The following is a 20,802-nucleotide window of genomic DNA, read 5'->3' on the forward strand; positions in this document are numbered from 1 at the left end:
TACCACAAAAGAGAAGAGGAATTAGACTCCACCTTTAGAGGGGGAATAGCAAATATACATTTTTGGAAAGCATGTGGGGTGGGAGATGTTGTTGCAGCCATTTTTGGAAAATGCAGTCTGCCACACTTTCCTCCTTAGCTCTTTTTCTCTATCACTTTCTACAACTCGAAACCAGTGGAAGAATGCTAGTAAAAAATTACTAAACAACAAATGGACCTGCTTATAGTTTTCCTTAGAAAAGTCAGGTCTGATATAGAGAGAAAGAGGTAGGTGGTTTGTTGTTTGTTTCTTGGTTTTTTTTGTTTTATCTCCTGCCTTTGAAAATTTAATTCCATGTGGTAGATACAGTTGTGTTTCTTAGACCCCAGATGCAGCCCAGATGCAGAGAGCGGGGTTAGCAGGAAGCCTCCACATGTCATCAACTTCAAGTTCTGCCTTAGCTGCAGGAAGTCACATTGTCTGATGTCACCTCCTGTTTTGGGTAGCCTGCATCTGGTGACCAAGGGTGGCAGATGTATTAAAACCCAGTCATTTTGATTTCTTCTGCTTCCCAGTCATGCTAATTCCCCTTTCCCTTCTTACGTGTTGACTGCTAATAAATATGTTGCACCTTAAACTTCTCAGAATCTGCTTTTACGTAATCCAACCTTTGAAAGTTGGTACCAGGAAGGGTCTGAGAAAGCAGATGTTAACTACAGACTTTTAGAGCTGCATTATTCATCACCTGGCTGGAGGACCCCAACACAGACAGCTTCTGGAACAATGTGGTGGTTCATTTATTAAAACTTTTCAGCAATGCTGGAAGGCATACCAATGGAAGCTCTGCACTAGTGAAAGTGAAGTATCAGATTATTTAGATGTACGGAGTAACTGGTATCTTAAGGATTACAAGACTGTACCCCCAAAGCAGCTACAAGACTTAGCCAGTGGAGCTGGTAGAGTACTTGTGTCACTGGATACTAAGAATGCTTAATCAAGGGGGTCAAAACTTAAAATTAGATAGGAAAGAGTTGATTAACTTGGCAGTGTTTCCCCTGATACAGGATTTAACACACTGGCAAGTACCCCCAGGAGATGATGTGAACTCTCTACTAGAAAGGCTCCTAGAAAAACACAGAAAAAGCAATAGCCCACAGATGAGTGTGTCAGGTTCTCCAGAGAAGCAGTATGTGTCTCTCTCCATATATAGATGTAGATATGATATAGATATAGATAGCTTTAATTTTAAGATATCTACTGATTTAAACGTTTGGCATTTTAAAAACACTTTCACAGCAACATCTAGACTGACATTTGATCAAACAACTGGCTCCCATAGCCCAGTCAAGTTGACACATAGAATTAACCATCATGATGAGCAAAGCTGAAATGCCAGATTTTCCATGGCAGATGGTGAAGGAAATCATTAAAGGCTCAGGGAAGTGACTCTGCAGGAATGTAGATGTTATATACTACCAAAAGACTCACCAGTTATTATATTCTATAGGGAGACCCATAGAGCACAGTAATTAACAAGGCCATAAGGAATGTGCTGGTGCAAGGGGCACCAGCATCACTAGAATGTTCAGTGGTGGCTCTCCTCTGTAGTTTAGACAAGGCAGTTACAGAACTTGGCTCACTGATAACAATGGGGCTGATAAGGCCTCAAAACAGTGTAATTCAGATAGCAGTGCTTAACTACCCAAAATCAGGATACAAAGACTATTGCAATGACTAATAAGCTTGGTCTGGCATCCTAGGGGGGCTCATCCACAGAAAGCTATTAAGATAATTCATAGAACATGACATACAAAAGGGCATAATAGATGGTCAGCTGACAAAGGCACTACTCATCTTGAACCAGCAGAGGAAATCAAAGTTGGATCACTGGGTGGGGAGGTAGAAGGAAGTCACCCCATTAAAAAAAAATCATAAGTCTTTGCCCTGTTTCCAGACCTGAGCCAGTTTTTAGAACTGGAACACTTTGACTACAGAGATGGCTGGTTCTTAGGAGAAACAACCCTGCAACAACATGACAATTATATTTGAATGATTCCCCAGGTCTTTCCCCAAAGGAAAGCGGGAACGGGGAAACCTAGATATTATGCAGACTGAAGGACAGAGTGAATGAGTGGACGTTGACAACTAAAGACCCAAAGTATCATCATGCCCCTTCCTAGAATTTGGACATGTGAGCTCCAGATAATAAATGGAGTATTGCCAAGATCCAGCTTATAGTGAGTTCACTAAGTTAATGGATTCATTCAGTGGTCATTTCTGATCTAGGATTTTAACACTGGACAGTTGGAGCAACTCCCACATTGGAGCCTTGGTCTTTGAGGTAAAGAGAAGACTCCAATTGAATATTAGTTGTAGCTCCATGCCCAGCTGCCGTGAGAGGGGCTGTCATTTGTCTCATTTGTCTCACTGACCTCCCACTTCTAAGAGACGCCTCAGGGGAGAGACCCAGCAGAATCCTGCTCGACTAGGAGCTGCTGCTTGAACAAATATGGAGAAGTAGATGTCCGTGATACAAAGGGTGAACTGTGACAGATGTGAAGATTATACCACCCAGATGCTCTTCAGAGACCGACTTGCTGTGGGGATGCCATCACCAGACAGCCTCCCAGTGTCAGTTTCTTCAGAGTTGCCTCAGCTGCAGCAAACTGCTTCACCTGCACCTAGAGACTGAGCAAAGCAGGGACGGGTGGAAAGGCCTGGCCATTTGGGCCACTGGACATGTTAGGCAGCCTGGGGTTGGTGGACCTACCTGTTTACTGTCACATTTGGTTAAGGAAGGATCAATAGATGTCCATGGTGATCACCTGAGTTGTCTCTGGAGCTCCATGCTGAATTGGCCAAGTTTTTGTTGGGGCCATCACAACTGAATTTCTTGCTACCCAATCTTGCTTATCCCCTTTCCCCTTCTCTAATAAACACGTTACTCACTAAATGCAGTGGTGGCATTTGCTTCTGGAGCACCTAACCTATGACATACCAGTTTATAAAGGCAAACTGAGCACAATCTCCTTTTATTTCTGCCTTCAGGATCCACATTCAAGACACAGAATTGTGTGAAATTCCTGCACATAAAGAATATACAGTCTCACCAAGCCAGCAATTGAAAAGTCAAGTTAATATGCAATTTCCCATCCCTTTCCTCTTTTGAAACTCTGGTCATCTCTTAATCCACATGCTATAATTTAAAATTGTTGTGAATTAAATCACTCACATAATTTTTATTTTTTTACTTCTACTAGCATGCTCATCTTTCTAAGTGAATAATGTTTGTTTTTAACTTTTTTTATTCAAGTTTAATGAAGTATAATTTACCTCCAGGAAAATTTACCCTTTTTAGGTAAATAGTCTTATGAATTTTGACAGACACGAACAGTCCTGTAACTCACACCAGAATCAAGTCATCAATCCACTTCTTCCATTCCCAGTCCCTGGCAACTACTGATTTGGGTTTTGGTTTTGTACTTTTTAACTGTTTTCTTTTTTTTTTTTTACTCACTCTGAAACTTCTCAACTCTCTTTGGTTATTCTTTATGTTTTCTAACTCTGTTAAAAGACTTCTTGTAACTTCTCGCTTTGTAACTTCTTGTAACTTCTCGCTTTGTGCACCCATTCTTCTCCCAAGAGAAGGATCATCTGTAAGATCTAATGATCTTGCCTATCTCCACGTCACTTAGTTGTTCTTCTGGGGTTTTATCTTTTTCCTTTGTCTGAAACATATTCCTTTTCTGTCTCATTTTGTCTAATTTCTATTTTTATTTTTATGTATATGGAGGGTTGGTTATGTTTCTTGACCTTGGAGAAGCAGCCCTCTGTAGTGATGTTCTATGTGTCCCAGCAGCACACTCCCCTCTCGTCTCCCAAGGGCCAGGGACCAGCTGGTCCCAGGGTAGGCTCTGATCTGCGTTTGCGGACTTGTTCCACAGGCTACCGGTTGGTAGTATTCTTGCTTCTGGTGTCTGCCCCCTGGTGGGTGAGGCTGGTCTAAGATGCTGTGCAGGCTTCGTGGAGGGAGGGGCCAGTGGGTGGAACTGAGTCTTGGCCCTCTGATGGGCAGGGCCGTGTCTAGGGGCGTGTCCAGAGGCAGCTGTGGGCTCTTTAGTCTTTAGGCAGCCAGTCAGCTGATGGGTTGGGCTGCGTTCCTGCCTGTTGGTTGTTTGGTATGAGGCATCTCAGCACTGGAGCCTACAGGCTGTTGGGTGAGGATAGGCCTTGTTGCCAAAATAGCGACTTCCAGAAGACCTCAAGCTGATGAATATTCCCCCAGTTCCTCCACCACCAGTGTCATTGTCCCCACAGTGAGCCACGGCCGCCCCCCCGCCTCCCCCGGAGACCCTCCAAGACCAGCAGGTAGGTCTGTCCCAGGCTTCTGTGAAGTCGCTGCTTTTGCCCTGAGACCTTGTGTGTGCCCTCCAAGAGTAGAGTATCTGTTTCCCCCAGCTCTGGGGAGCTCCTGCACTCAAACCCCACTGGCCTTCAAAGCCAAATGCTCTGGGGGCTCCTCCTCTCAATGCCAGACCCCCAGGCTGGGGAACCTGACATGGGGCTCAGAACGCTCACTCCTGTAGGAGAGCTTCTGCGATATAATTGTTCTCCAGTTTGTGGGTCGACCACCTGCGTGGTATGAGATTTGATTATATCGTAAATACACCCCCGTCCTACTATCTCGTTGGGTTTCTTCTTTATGCCTTTGGATGTAGAATATCTTTCTTGGTAGGTTCCAGTCTTTTTTACTGATGGTTGTTCAGCAGTTAGTTGTGATTTGGGTGTGCTCATGAGAGCAGGTGAGCTCAAGTTTGTTTTACTCGTTTTATCTTGTTGATAAAATTTGCAACATTTTTCCTTCCTTTTGACACTTTATCCTCTTTCACCATCATGCCTGGAATTTTAGGCTGATTCCAATTCAGTGTCAACAGGGCAAACCCTCAGGAAACGGCTCCCTTGCATTTTCTGGAACATCTTATACTCACCTGAGGGGCATTTCTGCTGCTGCATGACATGATATGTTAATCCCGCTTCCATATTACCTAGCTCTGGGGCTTTATCTTCTGCCTTTTCCAATCAGTCAAGCTAGCTCCTCCTTTCTCAGAGTTCATTGCTTTAAGGTTCTCAAAGATTCCCCACTTGAACTGAGTAATCACATAGAGGCTCCAGGACTCATGAAATCAAATGAGTTTATGTTTCAACTCTAGTGGCTCTGAGTATATCACCTACTTTCTTCCTATAAGTTTTAGATTTAAATGGCTTACTGCTTCATTAAACAATAAGTCCATTTAATAGGAAACATCTTTACTACTAGAACTTGAACTGAAAAATTATAAAGGATAAAAAGTTTATTTTTATATAATAGAAACTAATCCTAATTCAAGACTTCGTCAAGTTACACCTGGATGATTAAAATACTCTTCAAAATGATTGCCCTATCTCTAATGTTATTCCACCTTCAGCATTTTATCCTTTTCAAAGGCATCAGTATTATCTTTCTTCCTGTTAAAATCTTCCAATGAAAGTGAAGGATTAGAAAGAGAAGGTTAGAGAGAAACCACCTGTGTGACATTTTAAATGGTATGCAGATTCACTTAAAGCAATGCCTCTGTTCCCCACCAAATGTAATACAAGAGCTTTTCTTTTGGGAAGCCCTTTCAAGGAAAAAATATAGACATACAATGTTTGCAGTTCCATTATAGCAACAATTTGTAGTTCATATAACATTTTCCCAGCCAGCCAGAAATAAATATAATAGGAGAGTGTTACTTGGAGATTAGGGAAATCATATGTTCTTGTACCTTTCCATAGTCTGAGAAAAGAAGTTCAAGTAGGCAATACTATTTGCCTTATTGAGTCATAACATCCTTCATTAAGTGTTTCCACATAAGAATCCAAGGAGGGCAGTCTACAAAGTCTGTAATTCAGGGCTGGATGAAAATAATTATCCGCTACTATTTCATAGAAAACATTTGGTTTTCTTGTTGCTATTAAGAACAACAAACAGCTCATGAACCCATTCATTCTTAGTCCCAACTGATTTAATTTGAACAATTATGCTTAATATTTCTTATTTTCATTTTCTAAATTACAAATATAATTAGCCTTAATCTTGAGTTTTAATGTATTATTCCTTTTACAGATGGAAATGTTGCAATATTCTGGGTAAATTTTGAAACAAAACTGCCCCTTTGTCTTTCCTATCTGATATGATCTCATGAACATAATTTTTGTATTTACAAGGATAAACTACTGGGTAATAGTTGACAGCTGTTCCTTACAATTTAAAACTTGAATGGATGACTAATCAACATGCCTGAACGTAGAAACACTTGATTGCAATTAAATTTTAAAACAGTTCTCCTGTGACTTAAAATAGGTAAGGCCTCTTCTGTGTTTTTACCAGCCAGATCTGAATGTGATCTCAAAAACAGAATCACTAATTCGACAAATATCTGCTGAGGGTTTATGTGCAATAAAAATGGAAACAATATGTATTTCATGAGTGCTCACTATGTATCAGGAACTAGGTTGCAATGTTTATATTATCTATTTAATCTTCATAACAAACACAAGAGAAAGACCTTTTCTCCATTTTGCAAGCAAGGAGACTGAAACATGTGAATTTTAGGACTGTGCTCAAGTCACACAGCAACTCAGTAATATCCGCTCTACTCAAATCTGTCTGATTCTAGGGTTTGTGCTGTACTATAGCCCAGCACGCTATAGTACTATTCTCTTTTAGGCCATAGGTACAAAGATGAATGAGAAGTGGTCCTTACCTCAGAGAATTTAGTATATAATCTAGTTAGAACATTTATATAAATAATTATGACTCAAGATGGAAAGAAACGACCAACATAGGAGTCCAGATTAAGCAGTATAGCAATTCAGGCTGGGGGTGGGAGGACGGTGGAGCAATTTCTGGTGGTTGAAAGAATCAAGGATGGCTTCTTGTGGGAGAGAAAAGTATCAGAGTACAGTACAATAATTACAGGCATGAACTACTTGAATTCAAATCCAAGCTCTGCTACTTATTAGCTGCATGATCTTGGGCGTCTTGTAGGGGTTCGATTTCTTCATCTGCAAAATGTAGGTGATAACAATTGCTTTATAGGGTCAATTGTGAAAACTGGAAGAGCCAATATTTATAAAGCAAGTAGAATCATGCCTGGCACATACTATTTGTCTATTTGTTTTAAAAAAAATTTGAACAGGAGCTTAAAAAACAGGAAGAAAATTTCCTTTGAACATGGAGAAAAATGAAATGAGGTAGGAATTAGCAATTTTTGTGAATTTAGAGCCTTCAAGTCACTATGGAAGTGATTTAAATTTTAAAGTAAAATTCTCTGACTCAGAAAAGTAATATTTGCATCTAAATTCATAGCACACATATGACAAAACTAGTTCAAATTCATAACATTTGGGTGATAAACAAAATCAACTCTGAAGTTCCCTTTTCCTACCACTGCCTTTAAGCCTATTTCTTTCTTCATATTCCTCTGGTCATTAGGTCCTGCCATTTGTAACTCCATAATCTCTCCTGAATCTACCTTCTCTTCTCATTTCCAACTGTCTCTGTCTTATTAAGGATTACCACTCCCTTTAAATTATTCCCATAACACTCTCTCTTCCCCACTACACACACTACCCTCCCCCCTGTTTATTTTCATTTTAAAGAATATATTTGAATCTTTCAGCTCACAGGCCATATATTCAACAGTCTCATGATACCAGTAGAACGAAATCCACATTAAAAAAACAAATGAACCTCCGTGTCTAATCCCTCACAGAATGATCCTGGCTTTCTGAGGGGGAATCATTCCACTTACTCTGCACTTTCTTGGCAGTCCAATATATCTGTTGTGCCCGCTCTCTGCTATCTTGACTGTTTTTATAACATGACATAATCCACTTTTCTAGTAGTCTCAGAATTCTGGAAAACAGGATGGGATACACCTGTGAAGAACTTACTACAAAATGACAAAATGGACACAGTGATCACAGCCTCCACAGCTTAGATGAAAGACTAGAAACTTAAAAGGAGGTTTGTTAAAGGAAGACTTTGTAAAAGTAGAGAACACTTTTGTTTTCCCTCTTCTGACCTTTTAATTGTACACTATGAGAGTTTTGGGGAGTACTTATGGGAGGGCTGGACATAGGTTCTCAAATACTTGGAAATGTATGTGAACTTAGAAACAGTGAAACCCATACCTACTTCCTGCCTGCAGGAGTCTGAAGCTGAAGCTGGTGAAGGAAACTTAGACAGCAGGGAAGAGAATGAAAGAGTGCTAATTTCTGAAGCCATACATCCACCATTTGGTAAACCAAAGATACATAAGATCCCCCACAAGTCAGTCAGATGCCAGGGAATGTACCTGGGCTTGAGTTGTCTCAAAGGGACCCCACTTAAGAAACTCTATGATGTAAATACCTCCAGGAGACGGAAGCTGAAGAAAGGTAGCAAGAAGTCAGCTGTGCATCTGCCCACATCAGGAAACAGTTCACACAGGGCTGGATTAAATAGCACTAAGTAGAACTTCTGCCTACTTTCCTTCAATCCCTGCTCTGTTCCTGGCATTGCAAATAGCAGAAAAGTAAGTGAAGGAAAACCAGATCCATTACTTCTTTGCCAGAGCAGGTCCCCAGGCAAAAAAGATAGGCCTACATTGAAGGACAAAGAAACTTTAACTTGAATGAGATGGATGTTTAATATAAGACAGAATCAGACTTCTTAATGCTTGAAAGTGGTGGCTAAATGTGGGATCTTCCTGAGATGTCCTTAACAGGGGGAGTAAATCTGACATGGTGTATTTGAAGAGAGAAATAAGAAATATGAAACAATGTATTGTTTGTCCCATCACGTTTTGCTCATTTAATAAACCATTTGTTTATAGAATCCTTCCCAGCAGCATCTAAACTTGCTTTAAACTCTACCATTTAAAAAAAGAACCAAAGGAAGATACTCATTAGATCCTACTTTTCTCTACACAATGTTTAAACATTTTTGCAATGTAAATCTTTGCAGAAGTTATTTGTCCTACCCATGTCTACTACCTCTATCACCTCACCTCCAATTATTCCTCGATAATGTGTACTCGCTTCTCACGTCCCCTTTCCTGAAGCAAGTTTTGATAACCTTCATTTTCTAACTCCAGTGGATATTGTTCAGCTGTTTTATTTGATATCTCACTAGAATGTGACACCTGTAAACTCTCTCCTTGAAACTCTCTCTTCCATGGCTTCCATTACAATGCCCTCTCCTGTTTTTTCTCCAACTTTGTTGCCAGATATTTTCAGTCTTCTTTTAAGATCATCTTCTACAATTAGATGTTGTAGTTGCTTATGGTTGTCCCTAGGCCATCTTTTCATGTTACATATGCCTTTCTTCTGTAAACTTGGTAATATCTGCAAGTTTAGTTATCATCTATATGCCAATAATTTTCCAATTTATTTTAAGCCTATATGTTAACAACTGACTTGATATTTCCATTTAAATATCTCAAATGCACTTTCAACTTCCCATGTCCAGAGCTAAACCTGTACTCTTTAGCCTCTAATCTGTGTCTCTTCCAAGGTTCCGTATTTCTTCAAATGGTAACACTATTCATTCAGTTCTGTAAGCCACAAATAATTGCCTTCTCTAACATCTGCCTCTTGGTCAACCTCCATAATCACTCTTTAATCTACACACTTTCTCTATCTCCAGTAGAATTTTCTCTATTTCATATTTTTCTTACATCATGTCAATTCAAGTCCCCTGGCTGATCTCCACACTTCTACACTTGCCCTCCTCAGGTCTACTTTCCATATGAAAGCCAAAAGATTTTTTAAAACTATGATCAGGTTATGCACTACCCTGCATAAATCTCTTCATGGCTTCCATTTCACTTAGAATATATATATTTTTTAAACTATTAGTATGTCTTTTGCACAGATGGCTAATTCCCTACCCAATGTCTATTCTCCCCATTTTCCTTAATAACATAACCCTATTTTATTTGGTGTGGTAGCAATATGCTCAGCTAAAAACTACAATTTCTAACCTTTCTTGCAACTAAGTGATACTGTGTGATTAAATTCCTGCCAATAAAATGTAAATGGAAGTTTTTTAGTCTGGGTCTTTTGTGAAGGCTCCTTAATAGGATGTAGACATTTTTGTTCTTTCCTCCTTCTTCCTTTATCTTGCCTGGAATGTGGACCAGATGGCTGAGGCTTAAGAAGTCTTGTTGAATCATGAGATGACATGAGGATAAGCTGTTACCTAGGAATGATGAGACACAAATATAGAAGATAACTGTCAGATCAGGGCAGGGCTTCCTACCTTTGTACTTTTTTTTTTTTTTTTTTAATGAGAGAAAATTAAACCTGTATCTTTTTTTAAGCTCTTATTGTTTTTGACAAGGGATACTATCAGCTAAGTGCAGTTGCTAATTGATACCATGATCCTACCCTACTCATTTAAAGTGGAATAATAATATGTCACCAAACTGGGACACTTAGGAGAGTGGAAAAGGACAACATTAATTACTAAGTATTATTATTAATTATTACTTATCTTAAACCTGGACTATTCTAGGCAACTGGGATATATGGTTATCCTATCTATAAAGTCCTATGTGGTGTACCCTGCCTTCCCTCTTGCCACCTCCCTCATGCTCAGTACACATCATTGATTATCTTTCACTTCTTGGACCATGTCAAGTTCTTTCCTGTCTTGAGTCTGTACTGCCTCATTGCGTAGTTTGCTTCCTTCATCCTCCAGCCAACTCATCATTCAGATCTCAGCTCAAATATTGTCTCCTTACAGATCTAGACTAGTTTATTTTCCCTGTCCTACATGAATGTATCTTTCCTTCATAGTGCTTGTAGCACTGATCATATTAAACTATATGCTATGTGTTAATTTGATTAAATTCTTCCTTCTCCCTAGATGGTAGGTTCATGAAGATACTGATGGTGTCATCATTTTTTCTTTTTTAATCATTGGTATCTAACACAGAGCCTGACAGACACAGAATAATACATAATATATCTTGTGATTTTAACGAATGGTATGTGGCATATTTCTATTCCCTAAATAATAATTTAGTATAGTCGCTCATATTTTCCCAGTGTTTTTGAAATAGCCCCTGTTTCATTGTGTAAATCCGTGTTGTCATCTCTTCTCCATTCTCTGTTCACCTTGGTAATAAGAGATATTACCAAGAGATAAAAAGATTCAAGAATACTTCATCATTGGATACTGGTAAACAGAGTAAATACCAGATGCTTAGAGTGGTTGACCTATATTTGAATGTGAATAAATTAAAGCAGGAAATTTGAAAATAATTCTGTAGCATTGACAATAAAATTGAAGTTTAATTTACTAAGTCTAGTTAAATGCATAAAACTAATAGCAGCTTTATTTAAGGAAACTACAGGCATACCTCAGAGATACTGCAAATTTGATTCCAGACCACCGCAATAAAGCAAGTCACACGATTTTTTTGGTTTCCCGGTGCATATAAAAGTTATGTTAACATATACTTATATGTCTATTAAGTGTGCATTGTGTCTAAAAAACAGTGTATGTACCTTAATTAAAAAATACTTTATTGCTAAAAAAACGCTAACCACCATCTGAGCCTTCAGCGAGTTGTAATTTTTCCTGGTGCAGTCTTACCTCAGAGTTGATGGCTGCTGACTGATCAGGGTGGTGGTTGCTGAAGGGTGAGGTGGCTGTGGCAGTTTCTTAAAATAAGACGGCAGTGGAGTTTGCCACATTGATTGACTGACTCTTCCTTTCATGAACGATCTCTCTGTACCATGCAATGCTGTTTTTTTAAAATATAAATTTATTTATTTTATTTATTTAGTTTTGGCCGTGTTGGGTCTTCGTTGCTGCATGCAGGATTTCTCTCGTTGTGGCGAGCAGGGCCTACTCTTTGATGTGGTGCACGTGCTTCTCATTGCAGTGACTTCTCTTGTTGTGGAGCACGGGCTCTAGGCACGCGGGCTCCAGTAGTTGTGGCACGCAGGCTCAGTAGTTGTGGCGCACGGGCTTAGTTGCTCCGTGGCATGTGGGATCTTCCTGGACCAGGGATTGAACCCATGTCCCCTGCATTGGCAGGCAGATTCTTAACCATTGCACCACCAGGGAAGTCCTGCAATGCTATTTGATAACATTTTACTCAGAGTAGAATTTCTTTCAGAATTGGAGTCAATCCTCTCAAACCCTGCCACTGCTTTTTCAACTAGGTTTATGTAATGTTCTAAATCCTTTGTTGTCATTTCAGTAATCTTCACAGCATCTTCACCAGGAGTAGATTCCATCTCAAGAAACCACTTTCTTTGCTCCTCTGTAATAAGCAACTCCTCATCTGTTCAAGTTTTATCATGAAATTGTAGCAATTCAGTCACATCTCAGGCCTCACTTCTAATTCTAGTTCTCTTACTATTTCCACCAGATCTGCAGTTATTTCCTCTGCTGAAGTCTTGAACCCCTCAAAGTCATATGAGGGTTGGAATCAACTTCTTCCAAACTCCTGTTGCTAATGTTGCTATTTTGACCTCTTCCCATGAATCATAAATGTTCTTAATGGCATCTAGAATGGTGAACCTTTTCCTGAAGGTTTTCAGTTGACTTTGCCCAGATCCATCAAAGGAATCACTGTCTATGGTTGCTATAGCCTTACGAAATGTATTTCTTAAACAGTATTACTTGAAAGTTGAAATGGCTCCTTGACCCATGGGCTGCAGAATGGATGTTTTGCTAACGGGCATGAAAACAACACTAGTCTCATTGTACATCTCCATCAGAATTCTAGGATGACCAGGTGTGTTGTCAATGAGCAGGAATATTTAGAAAGAAATCTTTTTTTCTGAGCAGTAGGTCTCAACAGTGGGCTTAAAATATTCAGTAAACCATGTTGTAAACAGATGCGCTGTTATCCAAGGCTTTGTTGTTCCATTTACAGAGCACAGAGTAGATTTAGCATAATTCTTAAGGGCCCTAGGATTTCCAGAATGGTACATGAACACTGGCTTCAGTTGCAAGTCACCAGCTGCATTAGCCCCTAATGAGAGTCAGTCTGTCCTTTGAAGCTTTGAAGCCAGGCATTTACTTTTCCTCTCTAGCTATGAAAGTCCTACATGGCATCTTTCTTCCAATATAAGGCTGTTCTGTCTACATTGAAACTATGTTGGTTAGTGTGGCTACCTTCGTTAATTAACTTAGCTAGATCTACTGGATAACTTGCTGCAGCTTCTACATAAGCACTTGCTGCTTCATCTTGCACTTTTATGTTATGGAGGCAGCTTCTCTCCTTCAACCTCATGAACCGAGCTCTGCTAGCTTCAGACTTTTCCTCTGCAGCTTCCTCACCTCTCTCAGACTTCATAGATTGGAAGAGAGGACCTTGCTCTGGATGAGGCTTTGGTTTAAGAGAATCGTTTGAAGTTGTTGATCTTCTACTCAGACTACTTAAACTTTCTCCATATAGCAATAAGGCTGTTTTGCTTTCCTATCATTTGTATGTTTAGTGGAATAGCACTTTTAATTTCCTCCAAGATCAATGAATCCTTTGCATTCACAACTTGGCTAACTGTTTGGCACAAGAGGTCCAGCCTTCAGCCTACTCAGATTTCAACATGCCTTCCTCACTAAGCTTAGTAATTTCTAGCTTTTGATTTAAAGTGAGAGATGTGAGAATCTTCCTTTCACTTGAACACTTAGAGGCCATTGTAAGGTTATTAATTGGCCTAATTTCAATATTGTTGTGTCTCAGGGAACAGACAGGCCTGAAGAGAGGGAGAGAGGCCAGGGAACAACTAGTCCATGGGTCAGTCAGAGCACATACATTTATTAAGTTTGCCATCTTATGTGGGCACAGGTTGTGGCCGCCCCCCACCAGAATGATTGTAATAGTAACAACAAAGATCACTGATCACAGATCATCATAACAAATATAATAATAATAAAAAAGTTTAAATATTGCACAAATAACCAAAATGTGACACAGAGACACAAAGTGAGTGAATACTCTTAGAAAAATGGTGCTGATAGACTTGCTTAATGCAGGGTAGACACAAAACTTCAAATTGTCAAAACCTCAGTATTTGCAAAGCGCAATACAATGTGATATTCCTGTATATATAATTACCATTTAGTTTTTGGCAACCAGTTTCTTTTCCATGTGGAATTTGCAAAAGTTCACAACTTACAAGTTATATCTGTGTTTACTTGTTTTGTCTTATTTTGCTTTTTATTTTTTTTCTTGGTCTTCACCTGTATTCTTCTTAAGTGCTTCAAAATTGTTTATATTTTTATCTCAGCAAACCATTATCTGTGGTAATACTTCTGTCTTTTGTTTTATATTTTCCAGGAGACTTAGATATTCTAATCAAATACTCAATGTCCAATCGTTTTCATTATATAAGTGTTTTCAGTTCTTATTATAAATTCTTATATTTTAACTTTAATTCTATGTTTTACCTTTCTTTCTATTCATACCTCTGTTTGTCTCCTTGTTCAGTCACTGATAGGTATGCCATTCCTTTCCACTTGCACTGTTGACCTTCACATTCTCTTTTTTTTTTTCCCCCAACTGATTTGCTGGTCCATCTTCAGTGATTTCTTGCATAGTAGGATGAACTCCTTATCTAATAGAATAATTAAAATAAATCTCTTAGTGGTGTGTTCTATTCACTTCATTTTAAAATAGGGATTCTTAACATTTTTGGTGTCATGAACCATTTGGGCATCTATTGAAACCTATGGAGTCCTTCTTTTTCAGGTTTACATAAATAAAATTAAATGCATAGTGTTATTAAGGAAAAGTATTGTTTTGGAATATGTTTACCAAAATATTTAAAATCATCATACATTAATATATGTACATGTGTTTGTTAACATATTACATAGAATGGTATAGCATGGATCTAATAATTGCCATATTCCAAAGTTGTTATGGTCTTAAAGATATTTTAATATATCTGTAATAACTCATATCTGATATGAGTAAATCTCCAATTTTATTAGTGTCGAAGCTGTAGGTACTACTGTAGTTTATGGTTTCAAGACAATGCTCACTTTCATCAGAGGGTAGTGAAAATTAAGTATGTATCTTTTGATCCAACTTTGATGACTCATAAATTCTGTACATGGATCCCATGGGGATCCAAGGACCTTTGGTTAATAATTAGAGCATGCTGAATTTATAGCGAGCAGCCATGCAAAAAAATGCATTCATTCCATAAATATTTATTGTATTCAATACTGATTGTTCTAAGGATTGAAGCCTATGATTGGTTCTCGAAGAATCTGCAATTTGGTGGAGATAGACACGTAAACAAAGTATAAAACTAGATTGTTATATGGTGTGTCAAAAATTCTGTAATTGTCAACTGGAAGAATGATGGAGTCGTAGAGAATGTTAAGTGGGCAACTATATTATATATTCAGGCTTGCTTTAAAATTTTTTTTTAAGTACATATTTTTTTTTAATTAATTAATTAATTAATTAATTTTTCTCTGTGTTGGGTCTTCGCTTCTGTGCGAGGGCTTTCTCTAGTTGTGGCAAGTGGGGGCCACTCTTCATCGCGATGCGCGGGCCTCTCACTATCGCGGCCTCTCTTGTTGCGGAGCACAGGCTCCAGACGCACAGGCTCAGTAGTTGTGGCTCACGGGCCCAGCTGCTCCGCGGCATGCGGGATCTTCCCAGACCAGGGCTCGAACGCATGTCCCCTGCATTGGCAGGCAGATTCTCAACCACTGCGCCACCAGGGAAGCCCCCAGGCTTGCTTTTAATAAAGGAACTTTGGCAGCATAATAGAGAACAGAATTATTTGGAGACTGATGGTGATGATGACGGTGGTGGTGGTGGTGGTGATGATGATGATCTCTGTGTAGGCACAGAAGAAGGTTGAAAATGTTCCTAAGGAGAAAAAAGAGCTAAGGAAAGTTTCAAAATTTCTAATTGGATTACTACATGGATAGTCATGCTGTTTGCCAAAATCAGGCATGTAATTCTGTCTTAAGAAAAAAGTTATGCATTCCTTTTTGGAAATGGAAAATTGAGGCTTTGGGTGGGAATGTCCAGCAGGCAAGTGGAACAACAGAAAGAAATAAGGACTGTGGGAATCAATGATATGTAAGTGATTTAAATCACTAGAAAGGATGAGGACAGCAGATAGAGACAAAACAGAAGAGGCTCGAGGATGGAACCATGGAAAAGATGTACATTTAAGGAGTAGCAGAGGAGCAGAAACCCCTTAAATAAGTAATTCTCATGGAGGTAGGAGAAGATAGAGGTTGATTCCTTGGAAGATAAAGAAAATTTTTTCTTTGGCCCTGTTTAAAAAAAAAATTCAACCAAGTAAAAAATTTAAAGATGTTACTGGCTTTATTCAATGATTCATAAATTGGGCAGCATTCCAATCTAGCAGATAGAAAGGAGCTATGAGGAGCTGTACAAAATGAAAGACTTCTATAGGCAGAAGGGAGCAGGAACAAAGAAGCTATATACTATGCAAAAAAAGTTGGTTGCTTATTGCAAGGTTACCTTCCTTTGGGGCACAGCAAGGGGTCCATCAGGCAGATAACTAACTTGTGCTCATCTGGTGATTCCTGATAGACAGTTTAACAGTCTGTTTCTGGGAGAACAGAAACTGTAATTAAGTTAAGTCTCAGTTTGGTGAATTGGGGCTTAGCATAAGCAACTCCATTTTGAGCCTATTTTCTTGTTAACAGCCCTTTACTATTCACTTTACTATATCATTTCTTCTTTCATCCTCATTTAGTGTTCACAATTTTTATTGTAAAAGGAAATTTAATATTGTATATAGTTACAATTATTTTCTCCTTGAAGAAATGGATGGAAATGCCACACACAGTTTGTATTAATTTCATATATCTATCTTTTAAAAATACGATGTATAAATTTTCCTTGTTCTCTTACAGCATTATCTCTACCCATTTTATTTAATGTATTTTACCTTCTCTGGTCAGTTTTAGATAGCGCATTTATGGTCTAAGATTTTCCCTCCAGACACCACTTAATCACAAAATCATGATTCTTTATTATCCTAATTTGCATTTACCATTAAAAACAATATTAATGCCATAAACCCTTTTTCTCTAGTTGTAGCTTCTTTATATTACCCCCTCTCACAATCCCTTTTCATTGTGGAAGACAAATTAATTTTCTTGGATGCACTCAGGGGTTGCAGGGTCTTCTTCCCATACGTTTATTAAATCAGAAAGTTGAGATTTGAAAAACATTTCTTACAATTTTCCTGTGACATCTTAAGGGTGTTTTAAATGTTCTATTCAAACAAGGCATTAATTTACCTTTTTAGATCTATCAACCTCCTTTGAAATATGTCATATAATTTCTTGATTTCCCTTATTTTCTCATTCTTTACATCATTTTAGCTTTTTGTCTAAGCATTTGATTTCCAGAGTTTAGCTGTTTCTATTACAATTTTTATCTTTTTTAAATGTGATAAAGTTACACAGAAAAATACATAAAACATAAATGTATACAGCTTCAAATTATTAAAAAGTGATCAGCAATTAAACTACCCAGGTCAAGAGAACATTGTGAGCTCCCCAAAAGTTCCCCACTTGCCACTTTCAATTCTTCACCTCCCTTTCTTGACTTTTATGTAAACACTTCCTTGTTTTGCTGTATAATTTCTACACCCCCAAAAATGCATTCCTAAGCACTATAATTTAGTTTTTGCTGTTTTAAAACTTTACATAGATTAAATCATACAATGTGTATTTCTTGTGTTTAACATCTCTTGCTCAGCATTCTTTTTATAATTTCACTGGTAATGTTACGGGTCCATTCACTTTTTTCACTTTACTTGATTCCATTGCATGAATGAATCAAAATATATTTATTTATTTTGCTATTAACGGACTTTTAGTTTATGCCTATAATGCTGCTATTAACTTTTTTTTGGTGCTGATTCCCTAATGTACCATATGCCCATAATTTCCATGGCTAAATACACAGGGATAGGTTTGCTTGCCTTAGGCTTTGCATATTTTCAACTTTAGGAGATAATTTCAGGTTTGTTTTTTTTTTTCCAAAGTAGTTGTACCAGTTTATATTCCTAGGAGCATTGTATGAATTCCTGTTGCTCCACATTCTTTCCAGCACTTTGATATCATCAGACATTTACATTGCATCCATTATGGTGCTTGCAAGGTGATAGTTCATTATAGATTTGAGTTACCCTGATTTATAATGCGGTTTTACCTTTTCATATGTATAATGGCCAATTACACATTCTCTTTTGTGAAATTTCAGTTCCTCATTTTTCCCATTTTTCCATTGGGTTGTCTTTTTCTTACTGATTTGTAGATATTCCTTATATGTTCTGGATACAAGACTTTTGTCAATTACATATGTTGTTAACTGTATTCTCTTATTAAGTGATTTGCATTTTTTTACATCCTTAATGGTGCCATTGATAAACAGTCTTAATTTTAATGTAACCCAGTTTATAAATCATTTATTTAGTATTATTTATTTTTGTGCCCTGTTTTAGAAGTATTTCCCTGCCCTAATATCCTGAAGATATTCTCCTTTATTATGTCTATTGTTTTCTTTTCTACTGTTTATTGTCTATTATTTTCCCTTCCACATTTAATTCTATAAATATTAGCCATGTGAAGTAGGTCCAATATTATTTTTCCACATGAATGCTCAATTATCTGGGGACTATTTATTGTTGCACTGCTAGGCAAATCCATCTTTGACATATACCAAGTGTCTATAGATCGCTGGATCTGTTACTAGATCCTCTATCGTATTGATCTGTTTCTGTATCCCAGGGCCAATATCACATAATATACTTTTAGACGCATTTAAACATTATTTTTATTATATCTATTATGAAATAGATAATAGAAATTATCTATTTATGGGAAATTATGGGCATAGGTATTGGTTTACAAACCAATGTTAACTTAGTTTTTTCACATGTTTATTAGTTTCTGTGCTCTTTGTTTTTTCTGCATTACTAACTTGTCATCTGGTAGAATTTCTTTTAACAGTCTGCTAGTAATGAATTCTTTGCTTTTTGGTTTTTGTGAGAATACCTTTATTTCAGGTCTCATTCTAAAAGGAGATTTTTTTTTTTTAGATAGAAAATGCTTGGTTTCAGAATTTTGGTAAATTATTCCAGTCTTTTGACTTCCTTTTTGCTATTGAGGAGATAGCTGTCAGTCTGTTGCTACTTGTCAACAGTAGGAGTTATTGTTGTTTGCTCTTTGATGTTCTAAGGAAAGTATTTCAAATATTTTGGATAGTTTTAAAATTGTCTTATGTGGACGTTGTGGTCCAAAATGCATAGTTTGCATGACATAGAACTAAAACCTATCCACTCTTATGCAATAAAACATATACACACTCAAAAAAAATACATATGCCAGTATGTATATTTTAATAAAAGTAGCTAAAAATTGAACCAGTATCCAAAATAATGTCTTCTCCTTTTTTATCATTGAAACAGCAAATTCTTCATGGATTGTGCCCATGTCTCCATTAATAAATCATAGACACGACTTGACCCTAAAAATAATTTTACCATTAAAATAGTTTATGAGTTAAAAAGGACAATGTGGCTGTCACCATTTTATAGGTAAAAAGAGGAAAGCACAGAAAGCTAAAGTTATTTATTCAGAGTAATCTATTAAAAGATGATTTGGGGACTAGAGTTCAGATTTTCTAATTCTAGTTCAGGAATGCTATCATCCTTTAAAGAGAGTACGCAGTAGAAAAACATTTTATAAATCATTTATTCACTATATAATTTTGACATTTTCCTCTAAATGACAGTAGAGAAGAGGAGGATTGTTATTTCCCAATACTTAAACAAACCAGCGCTGAACTAAGACATTGTCTATTAGCATGTAGTGATCAGTGTTTTATTGTTTGATAGAGAGTCTAAAAGGACATCCCTTAGGAATTTGAATTTTGTAAAATAACTCTAGTTTACTAGCTTTCATCAAAATTAAATTAACATAATAGTTTTTAAGCATATTTAGCTATAACTCTTATTAATCCATATCTCATCAGGATTGGATTTTAAGAAATGTGAATATGAGAAATAGAATATTTAGACTATGGCTTTAAGAAAAGTTGTTATAAATGGTATGTTAAATTTGCCTTCTCTGAAAATTTATATCATCTTTCTCATGCAACTTACACAGACTGACAACTTTATGAATATTTCTACTGGAAGGTGTAAGTCAATTGGAATTTTTTAAATTAGGGAAACTGAATTTTCAGAGCGATTTCTTATATTGCATCAAATTTTCATGGAAAGTTGTATTTTTATTATGTAAAATAAATAAATCTGGACTCCTGAGGGTTGACATGATTCACTTTATAAATGTCTAATAACATCTACTATGATATTTAAAGTGGTCTAAATGGATTTTTCATTGCCGGGGCTCTGTTAATGTCTACTTATTTCCCAGTGAGAATTCTTCAATAGCTCATGTGAAGACAATAAGAAAGTCCTGTATTGAAAATCTATTGAATTGGATTCCTTTTGAAACAATATTCCTTTTTCTATGAGCCTGGGACAATTTTAAGTCAGTAATATTATGTGTAATTATATTATAATCCATGTTTTCTGGGGTTACCTGAATATATTCATTTTTTAAAATGCAGTATATGGCAATGATTACTCTTCTTTTGAGAAAACTTAGTATATAAACCACAATTTTATGAAAACATTCGTGAAACATTCTAGCATAGTTCTCTTCACAGATAAATTATGCTTATTTCACTTAAAAATATTTAAGCAAAGTATGTT

Source organism: Balaenoptera acutorostrata, chromosome 11 (genome assembly GCF_949987535.1).
Source record: "Balaenoptera acutorostrata chromosome 11, mBalAcu1.1, whole genome shotgun sequence".
Taxonomy (NCBI): Eukaryota; Metazoa; Chordata; class Mammalia; order Artiodactyla; family Balaenopteridae; genus Balaenoptera; species Balaenoptera acutorostrata.